The sequence below is a fragment of the Gossypium arboreum genome, chromosome 6 (genome assembly GCF_025698485.1).
Source record: "Gossypium arboreum isolate Shixiya-1 chromosome 6, ASM2569848v2, whole genome shotgun sequence".
Taxonomy (NCBI): domain Eukaryota; kingdom Viridiplantae; phylum Streptophyta; class Magnoliopsida; order Malvales; family Malvaceae; genus Gossypium; species Gossypium arboreum.
This window is the reverse complement of record NC_069075.1, coordinates 124,718,209-124,735,226: the sequence shown is the minus strand read 5'-3', so window position 1 is coordinate 124,735,226 and position 17,018 is coordinate 124,718,209. Positions and strand designations below refer to the sequence as shown.

At 33.9% G+C, this 17,018-nt stretch overlaps 1 long non-coding RNA gene across 1 annotated transcript; it reads left to right on the top strand.

The window, feature by feature from the left end:
• Window positions 1-13,786: 13,786 nt before the first annotated feature.
• Window positions 13,787-15,298, top strand: LOC128294013 (uncharacterized). Its single transcript, XR_008284180.1, has 2 exons — window positions 13,787-13,835; window positions 15,115-15,298. It is a non-coding gene; the product is annotated as an uncharacterized LOC128294013 (long non-coding RNA).
• Window positions 15,299-17,018: the final 1,720 nt, after the last annotated feature.

Here is a 17,018-nt window from a genome sequence, read left to right as displayed (position 1 = left end):
GAAGTTGTTATATAGGTGAATTGAATTTTGGCCCAAAACTTTTAGTGATTGGATGATTAATTAAGGTAAAAGGATTAAATCATAAAAACCAGAAAAGTTGGTTGTTCTTAAATAAAATGCTTAAATAATAATGGTTCAAGGTTTAAGGACTAAATTGAATAAAATGTGAAACTTTAGATAAATTATTTAAATAAAATTAAGTTGCCATATGACTTGAATAAGAGGTTATAAGGTAATTGGCATTGATATTTTGAAATGAATTACTGTATAAATTAATAATTGAATCAACCAGTAGATAATCGAGAAAAAGAAAAAATTACAAATTAGTCCCTGGCACTTCAATTGTCTCTAATCTTACCTGGTAAGTTCATAGATTATAATTATGTGAATATATGCAATTTTTGTGGTTGAATTGTGAATTTATAATGTTTGAATGTAGTTTTAAAATGATTACATATTGGTACAAAAGGTGCGAAAATGACTAATTTGTAAATAGTTGTTTTGATATGTTAATAGAGCCCAGATAGACATAGGATAGGATACAATTGGCATGCCAATAGGGTTAGTTGTGTTCTTGTATGAGATTGCACTATGGTGCCTACCACTTAGCACTTCGATGCCTCTGTTCAGCACTATGGTGTTTTTTTTTTGGTGTGTTTTGGTGGTTACCCGCATATCCGAATAGGTTATGTTAGTTCATCAGGCTAAACTTTAAGGTTTAAAGGAACTGACTAAACAATATTGTATATTGTGATTGGTAATGGGTAAATGAAATGGGATTAATGTAAATATTGTTTCTACTTATTTGTTTCAATGGAATGGTATTGATTTGAACTGAATTGTATAGTTTGGAAATGTTATATGACGAAAATGATGATGTGTGTTTCGAAATTGATATGTTATATGATGATTGAATGATGTAATTGAGGTATATAAATATTTCATGACATTGATTAAACGACATCGAATTGAGTTGAATGGTACTGTACAAATTGAATTGCTTCAAGACTACATATGATGATCTCACCTTATTATTGTTAAATGTGGAAACAAGAAAGTCGTATAGTAGCTAAATTGTTATAATAATTTTGATTGAGGTGAGTTTACTATTTTAATTCCTATGAAATTACTAAGCATTTGTAATGCTTACTTTATTTCGTTTTCTATTTCTATAGTTGGCATTTTGTGAAACGTGTCTGTTGAATCATTCTAGAGCTCACACTATCCAGCTTCTGGCTCGATAGACTTTTGAATTGTTCTAGAATCGATTATGTAGCATGTGTCTAGGTTTTAAGGTGAATAAGTTTTTATTTTGGGATGATAGTGAATTGATTAATATATATAATGCTTGTCTTGAATGTGCATATGATATATATATATATAGTTTTGACGTATATAAGAGTTTACTTGGAATGAGAATGAGTTTAATCCTTAAAAGACATTTGAATTGAATGCTCAATTGGTATAATTGAGTGAAAAGGTAATATGGTAAGTTATTATTAAAACATTTGAATGGTTAAATGTGTTTGTACAAATGGTAATAATGTGATGAGAATGGTACCTAATTGTTTGATAGTTTGTTTTCATTCAAATGATAATTGTGCATTGGTGCCATTGAGGCATATTTGTTAGAGTATTAGAAGGTTTATATATGATATGTTTAAATGCATGATGAATATTTTGAGTCTTACTAAGTCTATGAGATTACATGGATATGGTAGCTTTAAGCTTGGATAATGCTTGCATTTGGATGGTTTTAGTTAGTGAATTTGAATGTACATTAATGGTATTGTATCAAAACATGTGCTTAATTACATTTTGAATTTCATTTTTTTTAAAATGTAAGAAAAAGCCCTTTGTTAAAGATTAGAAGTTAGAAAAGTGACACTAGAAAAAAACAAATGATGGCTGGAATCTACACATTGGTTTTTTTTTTCACAAATTTTGTTGAACCGTACGCATTAAGTTATTGAATCGCATTAAGTGAATGGGATCTTGGTTAAATTTGAAATGTTAAAGATGATTGATAAGTAATGCTTGAGTAATTGATGAATGCTTTAGTTGTTATGTTACAATTTGGTCCTTGTTTTTTTCTGGGTCAATTTTAGAGCTTTTGTAAGCTTGACTTAGACTCAGTTTTGCTTGTTATGGATGATGTATGTAACAATTGCATGTTATTTGATATTCTTGAATTTAGTTTTGCATGTAACTGTTCCATTAGTTGCTGTAGCATCCTATAGTTTGGGTCCGATGATAAGACCGAGTGAGAGGTGTTACAGACATAGTTGTGTAATACCTTACAAATGATTAGATGGACTTGAAACTTGGTTGATGCTTAAATCTTGTATGTCAATTTTTTAATATATTAAAGACATGTTTTGGGTAACATGAAATGTAATATCCTGATTTTGGGCCTAGTCGGAATAGTGGTTTCGTGACCACAAAATTCGAGATAGAAATAATTATTTTATGATTTTTTTGAGGTCTATGTTATGATTGCATGATTGTGTGAAAATTTCGTGAAGAAATTTTATGCATAAAGTGCTTAAATTGAAATTAGGGACTAAATCGAATAATTTATAAAACTTGCATTCTAGAAGTTTCTAGTATGAAATTGTTTTGAAATATTAATTCGGAGGTCTTAAATAGAAATTTTACCAATTTCTAAGTCTATGGACAAAAATTGGACATGGATGGAATTTTTGGAAAGTTTAGTAGTAAGGGCATTTTGGTCATTTAGGGGTAAAATGAATTAAAATACAAAATTAAAAGCCAATTTTGCTCATATTCAACCCCATGGCCGAATATAGCAAGGAGAAACCATGGATAGGGTTTTTCAAGCTTCCAAGCTCGATTGTAAGTCCGTTCTAGCCTCGTTTTTAATGATTTTTACGTTTTTGGAGTCCTAGTAGCTCGATTAAGCTTATGCTAGCAATAATTCAACCTAGGGTTCATATTTGGAAAAATACCCATAGGTGAAATTTGTGTATTTTGGTGTTTTATGATAGAATATGATGTTTTAAATTATGTTAGACAACTTGTGCTACTCGGTTTTAAGCGAAAACTAGCAAAAGGGCTTAATCGGTAAAATACCTAATAGTCATAAGTACATGTTAGAGTGAGAATTTGATGTTGCCATAGAAGGGAAAAATGATCAGCATGTCATAAAACATAAGAAAATAGGCTAAAGTTTAATTTACGAGCTTTGGGGCAAAAGTGTAAATATGCAAAAGTTTAGGGGCAAAACTATAATTTTTCCAAAATATGATTTTGGGTCAATTTGAATAATGTGAGTCCTAATTAGACTATATTTTAATTGATAGAGCAAGGAAAACTAAAATTCGGGCTAAAATGGGGAAAATACCAAGTTGTGGACGAAATGGTAAAATAGCCATTTTCATGACGAGGTAAGTTCATGTGTAAATGTAGTAACATAATTGTCATTTTAAGCAATTTAATGTTGTTTATATGATATGATGCTGATTATTATCATGAAATATTATGCTTTGTGGTTATTGTTGAATAATATGTAATTTATGTGAATTACTTGATGAGTATGAACTATCACCGAAGTATCAATTTCGATATTCTGTGGAAGATGGCAAAGATGTGTGATCGAGGAAAAAGCCCGTTTGAACCTTAGAAATAGACTAGGATACAAGTGACATGTCACTAGGATGTTTGGGCATTCGAACTCGTTGAGTTGAGTCCGAGTTCACTTATGGATGCGAATGTCCGAACTCGTTGAGTTGAGTCCGAGTTCGAGAGATGTAACTAGGCATCCGAGCTCGTTGAGTTGAGTCCGAGTTCACTTATGGATGCAAATGTCCGAACTCGTTGAGTTGAGTCCGAGTTCGAGAGATGTAACTAGGCATCCGAGCTCATTGAGTTGAGTCCGAGTTCACTTATGGATACGAGCCCGAGCTCGTTGAGTTGAGTCCGAGTTCACTTATGGGTAGGTTACATGGTAGCTTGGCTACATATGTAGCACTTATGCGCAAACTTTCCATGTATCCGAATTATATTCCGATGTGTTCAATGGGTAAAATTCTACTCAAGCGGAGGAATACTCGAGATGAAATGGACGTATTGGTAAGTGTTGTGAAATGAATACTTTGAACAGGTATGTACTTAACCCTCGCATTGAAAACTCGATATAACAACAATATGGTAAGATGATAAATGAAAATGTGATATGAATGTCTCGGTGATGATTATGCAAATGATGTTTTATGTTTGCTTATATAGTTATGTTACTTGCTATTTGCATGTGAACTTACTAAGAATTTATGCTTACTCCCTCCTTTTCATTCCTTTTAGTGTTGACAAGCTAGCTCGGAAATCGAAAACGGTCGGAGGCACGCTCACACTATCCGTATACCATCTTGGCATAATGGCTTGTATATTTTGAGTATGGCATGTATAGCATTATAATCATTTTGTGTATATGGTCTTATGATATGGTTATTGAGTGGTATGAAAATGCTTGGTAATGATTAGCCATTGGAATGGCTAACCATGATCATATTTGGCGTTATGTATACTAAATTGCTAGCTAATCCATGGAAACCATGAAATAGGTAAAATTTACCATAAAATAGATTCAGACAGCAGCAGTGACGTGAGTTTGAAAAATCACTAAAAATAGTAGAGATACAATTAGATGATGAATAATATATGGAATTGAAGAATTATGAGTCTATTTTCATATGGATGGAACAAAACAGGTATATGAGTTATATTTTATGAGATGTTTAAATTTTTGTGAAATAGGGCCAGAGCAATTTTTGGATCCCCTGTTCTGACTTTGGAAATTCACCATAAATTGTTCAAAGATAATTAGAAGTCATAATTATATGTACAGATTACTTATTCAGTTTAGTTTTATTAGAAGCAAACAGTATAGTCATTGAAACTCTGTACAGGGAGATATTTGATTTGGAATACACAGAGATCAGAGCAGTCAAACTCTAAAATAGGGGAGACTTTAACTAATAAACTGTACTAATTTGCTAGACCAAAAATTCTATAAAAAAATTAGTAAATAGATATATGAGTCTAGTTTCAGGGAATATTTATGGAATTGGATTTCGAGTTTTGTAACTCGAGATATGAATTTTTAAGCGACTATGATGCAGATTGTTAGCTTGACTGAAAATTTTAAAAATAAATTGTTTGAGCTGTTTAAGTAATGAATTAAGTCTATTAACACCTCATGTTCGAATCTGGCGACGGTCTCCCTGCACGGCCGTTACATTTGGTGGTATCGAGGCGAGTTTAGTCGATTCTCGGACTAACCTAGCATGTGTAAAAGTTTAGCTATACATGCCAGCGATCGTGATAGTGTGATGTCTTCCGACGCGTATGAGTACCGTCTTATTTAGATAGGGTACTCTCCAACCGAGTGCTACCGACCATGTTCAATGTTATGTAAAGGTATTTGAGTAAAATTATGATTATGATAAGTCTCGGTTCGAGAAAAGTATGAATAAAAGTTTATGATACAAATGTGATAAATATCCATATTTGCTTCATGCTGATATGATGTAGTGTATATGGCTTACTTGATAAGATGAACGGAATAAATAGAAAGTAGTAGAGGTATGAATAAAAGTCATAATATTATGATACGAATGAAAATGTCCTTGTCTTGATTTGGACGTCGAATGTTGATGAATGCTAATGATATATAATTTTATGAGATAAAGGATTATAATGAAATGAACTTATCTATGTTAAATTGTTGGACTGAATTATATGATTGTAATGATATGTACATGATGATGCACGAAATAAAAGTTGTAATTGTGATGCAAATATCTATGTTTGTTTGGTCTTATATGATGTCATGAGCATGGCTTAATTTAATTAAATGAATGGATAAGTAAAGCTATCTAGAAAACATAGAATGTATGCATAAGTATATTGTCTAAATGGACAATAGGAAAATTTGTGTAAGCCAACATGAATGTTGCATTGCCTGAATGAATGACATGATTTTGATGATGTTGCTATGATGATGGGAGTTATGTCATATGTGTATGTATAAGAAAGTCGAGTCAGAGATCCTACAACCCCTCCCCCTTACCGAAGGGGTACTTATAATGGAATTTCATGAGATTTGTATTGAATAAGTTTCTGGTTGAGAACCCAAAGAGTTTAGTGATAGAATAATTATAAGTATGATCGAGATTGAAAATGAGCTGATAAGTAAAGTCGAGCCAGAAAGTATCGATTGACGTAAAGATTATTGGAGTTATGCACTATCCCAATTAGAGAAGGAATTCTCTTTGGTAAATCGAATTACTCAGTGCAAGGTCGAGAAAAGTGTAAATCGAAATTTATTCGAATCGGCCTTCTTTAGTGAATGGTTTAATATGAAATTTGTGACGGCAGAACTAGTGGGGAAATGATATTTGAAATGTGAACTATCTGAGTGTGACGATTATGATTGGACAGATTTAGCGTCTTTTTGAGATGTTCTATGTGTTTACCCGTTCTCGAAAATATTTCTATGGCTATTGATCTTCGAAGAAATTCTTGTTATATGGGAATGTCTTGAATTCGTGTTGGATGAAAGCATTGGTGGTCCTGATTGGTTTATAATTTATATTGCTCTATTTCATCGGGTATTCTATTTCATTTCGTCTGATAAGAATTGATGAGAGACTACATATGATATTATGATTTTGTTTCTTCTACTTGATGCTTCATCTGATATATATGTATGGGAAGATATATTGTTCTTGTTATATTTGATTCCAGTGGGATTAAATGATGTTTTCTTTTGGACTTTCTTTCTTTGAAGAATTATCGGGGTATTCTGTATTTTCTCTATGAGTTTGGTTTTCGATTCTCCGGCATAGTATCGTATCTTGGGTTTCTTTATCCTGGATCTCTTTATTCTGGATTTCTTTATTCGGTTTTATTGTTATCTTTGTTCCATAATTTGTCAATTATGACTCATGTTCGAAGTACGTTCTTCAGCTCGTGATAATCATGTCAAATATGACTATATTTCTAATTTGATCTTGGTAATATGGTGATTTTAGTATTGGGATTTTTTTCTAATTTCTATATAAGGATTTGACATCAGTAAAGGCATAGGTGATAAAAGTGCGAGTTTCAGTCGGTATGGTGAATTATTTATTTGAAAGATTTCATGTGACAATTATGTCAAGATTATTTTTTTTCAAGTTTGATAATATAATTTCATTTTTGTACGGATAAAAGAGTAAATAGTCTGAACGAGAAGTGTATATTTATTAGAAAGAGTTGAATATTAGTTAAAATCACTACGAATGATAAGGTTTTCGTCTTGTGAAAGCTGAAAAGTTTATTACATGTTGACAAAGTTTGGATAGATGAGAATATTGGTAACCGAAGCGTCTGAACTAGACTAGTCTACATTGAGTAAAAACTTCCTGACTTTCAGTAATGTACTGTTGTATGAATTGTGATGTGTTTCAAGACAGTGAGGTAATGTGATAGTTTAGAGCATTCGATGTTACATAAAATCAGAGTTGTTAAAGGGGTTAAAGCCGAACATTGGGATCTATCAAAATTATCCTTGTCAGTGTTGATATTGGGATGGAAATGAGAAGGATTATTCTTGAGGCCATATCAAAAATATTTCCATGGCGGAAAGAGGAAAATGTGATGTATCCTATTGTTAAATGTTTGGCGAGATCTATAAATCATATATGTATTGAATGAATTCCTACTCATCAGATTCATGGAATTTCAGGTCTCTTTGATTGTTCGATTTCTTGGAATTCCGGTCTCCATTAAATCAAGTTGAGATCTGGGTTTTATGTCATGATATCATGGGAAACTGAGAAGGGTTGAAAATTTAAGAACAGTTGAGAGTTGAGATTGTAAGCTTTTAGATCATATGAGAGATTAAAAAGATGTATTGGAGGTGCAGCCTAAGTGAAAGTTCTTCGGCACCGAATATGAGATTAAAAGTGAAGACCACTTTTCTGGTAAGATTTTCGGGGACGAAAATCCCTAAAGGGGGGGAGAGTTGTAATATCCTGATTTTGGGCCTAGTCGGAATAGTGGTTTCGTGACCACAAAATCTGAGATAGAAATAATTATTTATGATTATTTTGAGGTCTATGATATGATTTCATGGTTGTGTGAAAGTTTCGTGAAGAAATTTTATGCATAAAGTGCTTAAATTGAAATTAGGGACTAAATCGAATAATTTATAAAACTTGCATTCTAGAAGTTTCTAGTATGAAATTGTTTTGAAATATTAATTAGGAGGTCTTAAATAGCAATTTTACCAATTTCTAAGTCTATGGACAAAAATTGGACATGGATGGAATTTTGGAAAGTTTAGTAGTAAGGGCATTTTGGTCATTTAGGGGTCAAATGAATTAAAATACAAAATTAAAGCCAATTTTGCTCATATTCAACCCCATGGCCGAATATAGCAAGGAGAAACCATGGATAGGGTTTTCAAGCTTTCAAGCTCGATTGTAAGTCCGTTCTAGCCTCGTTTTAATGATTTTACGTTTTTGGAGTCCCAGAGCTCGATTAAGCTTATGCTAGCAATAATTCAACCTAGGGTTCATATTTGGAAAAATACCCATAGGTGAAATTTGTGTATTTTGGTATTTTATGATAGAATATGAGGTTTTAAATTATGTTAGACAACTTGTGCTACTCGGTTTTAAGCGAAAACTAGCAAAAGGGCTTAATCGATAAAAATACCTAATAGTCATAAGTACATGTTAGAGTGAGAATTTGACGTTGCCATAGAAGGGAAAAATGATCAGCATGTCATAAAACATAAGAAAATAGGCTAAAGTTTAATTTACGAGCTTTGGGGAAAAAGTGTAAATATGCAAAAGTTTAGGGCAAAAGCGTAATTTTTCCAAAATATGATTTTGGGTCAATTTGAATAATGTGAGTTCTAATTAGACTATATTTTAAATGATAGAGCAAGGAAAACTAAAATTGGGCTAAAATGGGAAAATACCAAGTTATAGGCGAAATGGTAAAAGTAGCCATTTTCATCATGAGGTAAGTTCATGTGTAAATGTAGTAACATAATTGTCATTTTAAGCAATTTAATGTTGTTTATATGATATGATGCTGATTATTATCATGGAATATTATACTTTGTGGTTATTGTTGAATAATATGTAATTTATGTGAATTACTTGATGAGTATGAACTATCACCGAAGTATCAATTTCGATATTCCGTGGAAGATGGAAAAGATGTGTGATCGAGGAAAAAGCCCGTTTGAACCTTAGGAATAGATTAGGATACAAGTGACATCTCACTAGGATGTTTGGGCATCCGAACTCGTTGAGTTGAGTCCGAGTTCACTTATGGATGCGAATGTCCGAACTCGTTGAGTTGAGTCCGAGTTCGAGAGATGTAACTAGGCATCCGAGCTCGTTGAGTTGAGTCTGAGTTCACTTATGGATGCAAATGTCCGAACTCGTTGAGTTGAGTCCGAGTTCACTTATGGACGCGAACGCCCGAGCTCGTTGAGTTGAGTCCGAGTTCACTTATGGGCGGGTTACATGGTAGCTTGGCTACATATGTAGCACTTATGCGCAAACTTTCCATGTATCCTAATTATACTCCGATGTGTTCAACGGGTAAAATTCTACTCAAGCGGAGGAATACTCGAGATGAAAGGGACGTATTGGTAAGTGTTGTGAAATGAATACTTTGAATAGGTATGTACTTAACCCTCGCATTGAAAACTCGATATAACAACAATATGGTAAGATGATAAATGAAAATGTGATATGAATGTCTCGGTGATGGTTATGCAAATGATGTTTTATGTTTGCTTATATAGTTATGTTACTGTCTATTTGCATGTGAACTTACTAAGCATTTATGCTTACTCCCTCCTTTTCATTCCTTGTAGTGTTGACAAGCCAGCTCGGAAATCGGAAATGGTCGGAGGCACGCTCACACTATCGTATACCATCTTGGCATAATGGCTTGTATATTTTGAGTATGGCATGTATAGCATTATAATCATTTTGTGTATATGGTCTTATGATATGGTTATTGAGTGGTATGGAAATGCTTGGTAATGATTAGCCATTGGAATGGCTAATCATGATCATATTTGGCGTTATGTATATTAAATTGCTAGCTAATCCATGGAAACCATGAAATAGGTAAAATTTACCATAAAATAGATTCAGACAGCAACAGTGATGTGAGTTTGAAAAATCACTAAAAATAGTAGAGATAAAATTAGATGATGAATAATATATGGAATTGAATAATTATGAGTCTATTTTCATATGGATAGAACAAGACAGGTATATGAGTTATATTTTATGAGATGTTTAAATTTTTGTGAAACAGGGCCAGAGCAATTTCTGGATCCCCTGTTCTGATTTTGGAAATTCACCATAAATTTTTCAAAGATAATTAGAAGTCATAATTTATATGTACAGATTACTTATTGAGTTTAATTTTATTAGAAGCAAACGGTATAGTCATTGAAACTCTGTACAGGAAGATATTTGATTTGTAATACACAGAGGTCAGAGCAGTCAAACTCTAAAACAGGGGAGACTTTAACTAATAAACTGTACTAATTTGCTCGACAAAAAGTTCTATAAAAAAATTAGTAAATAGATATATGAGTCTAGTTTTAGGGAAAATTTACGGAATTGGATTTCGAGTTTCGTAACTCGAGATATGAATTTTTAAGCGACTATGACGCAGATTGTTAGCTTGACTGAAAATTTTAAAAATAAATTGTTTGAGTTGTTTAAGTAATGAATTAAGTCTATTAACACCTCATGTTCGACTCCGGCGACGGTCTCAGGTACGGGGCGTTACATGAAAGGCTTATAGGTGATTCTTTATGAAAGAAATTTTGATTGTGTTATAGTCAACTTTTACTATAAGGATGTCATGGTGTTACCTATTGCTTTGAATGGAAAAAGATGTGGAATGTCTGTTGGTTTGAGTTGAACATGAAAATGGCATAGATTTTATGTGGTCGTGAATAATTGAAAGCATGATAGACTACTTATGCTTAAACTAAAATGATGAATGTATTTTGGTGCCAAATATGGTATATTGGTTAGAAATTTAAGAGAATGATCTATGATATGCTTTGGCATGAATTTTAAGTGTTTTGAACATGTTTTCATGTTGGCTAGGTACATCTTTTTGATGACTCAAATGGTTAGTTCAGACATATACCTAATGGCCTATTTTTGCACCACACAAACTGGCTACCACAAGGTCGTGTGAATACTGTAGAAATGGTCATTTTAATTCATACAGTCTCAGAGAGTTACGAGGCCTAGGCGCACGGTCGTGTCCCCTATTTTTCTTAAATGTCCTTATTTTTGGAAAATCTTTCAAAATGGTCCCTATTCTTTCTCAAGTCAACTTAAGAATTTTCGTAAGCTTGGTTAAGCCTCGCATGTATTTGTATATCATAATTGTAACACCCCGAATTTGGGCCTAGAAGTATTGGGCCTTGAGTGGGGGTCCGTAAGGAGGTTGTATATAGGTATTTAATTGTGCAATGAAATGAAACAATTAAATGTTTGCTATTAGTGGTTAATGGCTTTGAGAAGTGTTGGAGAAATCTTGGGTTCAAACTTGGGCTTTAGCAAAAATTTTGGTATTAAGTGAAAAAACCTGGATGCTTGGATGAGGGTTTTAAATTATTGTGTTAAATAAATGACACAAGGAAGCTTGTAGTCTAGTGGTTGTGGTGTCATTAAGGTTGTATGGGAGCACGGGTTCAAGCCTTGGCTCTTGCAATTTATTTTGTTTTTTTTAAAGGGAACACGGACTTTGGCCTTTAGACTTTATAATTAATTGGGGATAAAATATGACACAAAAGCCTTGTGGCTTAGTGGCAAGTAGCGTGTGGAGCATTTAAGGGAGGCATAGGTTCGAATCCCATGGCAAGCAAAGAGCATTTATTTTGCTAACAGGGCGGCAAGAGTTGGTGTTGAATTTAAACTCTAATGTTGGAGGATCCCACATCGAAGCTAATATAAGAGTGGTTGTGAAGTGGCTTTAAATAGAGGAACCATGAAGAGAGTAAATGTACCTTTCTTGGTGATCCCTTTCATTGTATGGCGTGCTCGTTTGGGTTAGGCGTCGGCTAAGAGTGCTCGGAGCGTGGATTAACTCCATCTCCTATCGTGTGTATTTATCACTACTCTTGTTGTTGGATGGCTACTTGGTAGAAAAGGGCCATGTGGGCCCAATGGGCCTCTGGCCCAATTGGATAAGTTGTTTGATTGTGCAATAAATATTGGACTAGGCTAGGTGAATCGCATATCTGTGGCTAGGTTTGGGCTAAAAGGGTCACACGCGCGTGGGGCCCATTTAAATGAGAATAGGTTTTAGGCCTATTCGTATTGTTATCCATGTTTAGAATACTTTAGTTTACCAATTCTTGAAATGCCCTCGACTTGTAAAATTACCAAAGTACTCTCGATTTATAGAATTACCGCTTTTACCCTCGGTTACGTAATTACTATTTTACACTAGATTTACGTAATTACTGCTTTTACCCTCGGTTTACGTAATTATTGTTTTACCCTTGATTTACGTAATTCTTGTTTTACCCTTGATTTATAGAATTACCGCTTTACCTCGACTTGTAAAATTACCGTTTTACCTCGATTTGAAATTACTGCTTTACCCTCGGTTCTGTAATTACTATTTTACCCTAGATTTACTGAATTACCGTTTTACCCTCGGTTTACGTAATTATTGTTTTACCCTTGATTTACGAAATTCTTGCTTTACCCTTGATTTATAGAATTACCGTTTTACCCTCGATTTGTAAAATTACCGCTTTTACCCTCGATTTGAATTACCATTTTACCTCGGTTTACAAAATTACTATTTTACCCTCGATTTACTGAATTACTGCTTTTACCCCAATTTATATAATTACTGCTTTTACCTCGATTTACATAATTATCGTTTTACCCTCAATTTACGTAATTACTGCTTTTACCCTCGATTTACGAATTACCATTTTACCCTCGATTTATAGAATTACTGTTTTACCCTTGATTTACGAAATTCTTGTTTTACCCTCGATTTACAAAATTACTAAAATACCCTTGGTTTGTGAAATTACCGCAATACCCTCAATTTGTAAAACTACCAAAATACCTCGTATGGTAAAATGACGAATATGCCCTTATGTTCAGTATGGTGATGTGCTTAGGATTTACATATATTGATATTAGATTAGTTAAGTTTGAGTGATGTGGTGGTTATCGTAGGCGATTGATTTTGGAAGCGTTTCAACTTCAACCCATAACAGTGTGTACTAACCTCTAATAGCGTAGATTAATATTTCTTTGAAAAGTCAAAGCTTCATATTTTAGTGATTTGGGAATTAATATTTAGATCTATTTTCACGACGCTTTAAGTTGGATTCTAACGGATATGGGGTAGGAAGGTATTTGGAACGTTCTTCAATGAGTAGATCTCCTTGTAAGTATTCGAACCTTCTTTCCATTTGTATCTTGTGGTTTAAGAAAAGTGAAAACCCTCCGTCGACTAAGGCTAAAAGGGTTTTGGTGTTATTTGGTTTGTTGGTGATAGTGAGGATTAAAGGCTAGCGATCGAGGAGTGTGTGAAAAGCTTGGATCATCGGAGTGACTAAATCTAGTCATCAACTTGGCAAAGGTATGAACCCAAGGGCCATTGTGGATGGTGGCCGAATGTGTAAGTGATGATAATAGCTAGTTTTCGATTTGGTTTAATAATAACATGGTCTAATATATAAGTGGTTGATTATAGGAGAAATCGCATAGGAGATCTCGTCAAGGAATATCGCAAATCAGGTGTGTAACGAACCCTTTTTTCATAGCTGAAAGTGATAAATGCCGAAAAGCGAAATGTCAAATTACGGCATTTCGAGGACTTGTGAGCAATTAACGCTCACTAGTTAGTTAGAATCGATGAGATGATGATCGGAACAATGGAAACGGTAAAGACGTGTTTTTGGCGTTCACGGTAAGTTGGGCCTCGAGGCGCTGAAATAGGGCCCAATAGGCTTTCGAGCCCATTTGGGTAAAATTGGTAGAGAACGGAAATATGTTAAATTGTATGTTAAGACCATTATCTTTATTATGGATATAGGCTAAATGGGCCTAGATGACAAAATCAATGAGTAGGGCCCATCGGGGTTTTTGGCCCAATAACTGCGTTTCGCTAAAAGTGGGCGTAATCATTGTATGCACCCATGAATTGTTTGTAATCATTAATGAACATGGAAACCCTAATTTTGGTAAAATTACAAGATTACCCTTATAATATGAAAATGACCGCTTTGCCCCTAGGTAAAAATAACCATTATACCCCTAGGGTTTATATATGAACTTAACGCATGGGATTTTGATAAACATGATATGTATGATATGCACATGATATGTATGATATGCATATGACATGTATGATATGCACATGATATGTATGATATGCACACGAGATGTTCATAAATGCATTGGGTTGGGGTTTTTATATGAATGGAGGAAGTGAAAAAGGGCTTATGCCCCAGTTATTAAAGGGCTTATGCCCCAGTTATTAAAGGGCTTATGCCCCAATTATCAAAAGGGCTTATGCCCTAGTTATCAAAAGGGCTTACGCCCCAGTTATTAAAGGGCTTATGCCCCAGTTATAAAAAGGGCTTTTGCCCCAGTTATTAAAAGAGGCTAGGCCTTCATTATATGATAAAGCAAAAAGCCGCCAAAGGAGAGTTATGGCGGGGTGGGTCGAGTTAATCCCCACATGGTGTGTTGGTTGGTACGGGTGGAGAGTAGCGGATGGTGGATTGAGTAGTCTCCCCAGATGGGTTTGCATTCTTTCATTGACATTATATGTGATATTGAAATGGGCCTATGGGCCATACCGCCATCAGTAAAGGCTTCGCCCAAGAATATGAAATATGAAAAGACTTGCCCAAAGGTTATGAATTATGAAATATGAAAAGGGCTATGGCTCAGTACATGTATGAGATTGGTTTTGGGCTTAGACCCAACAGGCTGTTATTGTTTTGGGCCTTGAAAGGGGCTTGTTGCACACTGAGTTTCCAAACTCACCCCCCTTTCCTTAATCTTGCAGGTGAGCTTAGATGTGGGGACTTGGGCCGGAAGGGATTCAGAGTGGCCACGGTGATTGTCTTTGGACTTTTAAATAAGCGTTGGTTTTCTTTAAATTTCCTTTAAATATTATTTATTTTTGGGTTGTAATAAGGCCATTTTAACTTTCCTTTTATTTCTTTTCGGGGTTACTTTAATCTTAATAACTTTAAACCTGGTTGATAATTATTCAAATGGGCTAGACTTAGGACGTGTTTTCAAAATGATACTTGTTTTCAAAATATCTCAACACCACGATTAATCGATTTATCAAAGACGTCCACTTAAACAAATTTAAACTCGATATGACAAAGTGTGGCTATGGTTGTGGGCATGTCTAGGACTGGATCCAATTAAAGAGCTTGGTACTTAAGCAGCCTTCATGGCTCACCTCCTCTATCTCGGATACCTATCTGGTGCCCAGCTTCCATACACTTTGTTAACTCAACAAAATATATGGTTTTAAAACACTAAAAACGGAACGTGGGTTTTCAACTCCAATGTGGCACGTCAGATTCGGCCATAACGTCTGGGCCGGGTTTGGGGTGTTACAATAATATTTGAAATTTTATGAAATGGTTGATTATTTGAAGGATTTATTTATGATACAATTGATCTGTACTTTTGGAAATGTTGTAAATTAATCCAGTTAAATTCTAGGTCGATTATAAAGCATACATAAGCTCGTATAAGGCCCAAGAAAGGTTGTAATTCGTGATTATGAATTGAATTAACGATGATTGTATTATTCTTGTTTAATTTGAATGTTAATTATGTATTTATGAAGTAATTCCATATTTAATTGAAATAATTGATGTGAATGGAATGTGTTCTATTTCGGTAATGTCTGTAGTATTTTATAGCTCGGGTCTAGTGACCAGATCGGGTAAAGGGTGTTACACTACTTGTCTCATGAATTGATTTATATGAGGTAAAATCAAATGTTGTGAATTGAATAGAGATAAGCATGATAAAAACAATAAGTATATGTAATTATGATATGTGATCATGAATATATATATATATATATATATATGCATATATGTTTAAATCATTAGTTACCTTATTAACTCTCGTGGGCGGAGATGGGTATAGTTAGCATGCCATAGGATTGGATTAGTGTACAAGATTATACTTCGGTTTATACTGATTAGATGTGGAGCCCATATTATACTACTGATGTCTGATGAGGTAAGGAGCACACTTTACTTTGACTATACCGGTGAGGCGCGGAGCATAATTTATACTTCAAACATTCCAAGAAGGCACTGACTGCCAGATATTTTGGTGTGATGGTTGGATGATTTGTATATCCTTCTTAAATCTGTATTCAGTTAATAGGGATCATAAAATATAAACGTGCTAAATGATAGTTGGTATGAAATGTTGATGAAAAATGGTGTATCATGTATACATATGAAAAGTGACAAATGATAGCATGTGAAAGATCATGCGAACTAGTTTAAAATGAGCCCTGAAGGTTGATATATATATGAAATGAATCAATAGATTCAAGAAACAAATGAGATAATGAAATGAACAAGTGAAATATTATGGTGTAAAAGTCAATGAGATGTGATGATAGAAAACATAGTAAGATATAATCATATGTATTTTTCAAATAAGATAGGGTAAGAATTTTATATATAAGACATGAATGGTAATTTGATTTGTTGAGAACTAATCATATTTTGATTGCATTCTTAACATGTTATCTTTGTTGTATTATTGTTTTGAATCATGAAAGAACCACTAAGCTCTATAGTCCAACATGTGGTTGTTTATTTTTGTGCACAGGTATCGTTAGATCTTAAGGTGTTAAGGAGTGAAACAACATCCAGATCGCAACTATTGATGCGTGATATTCGTGACATGTTTTAAATATTT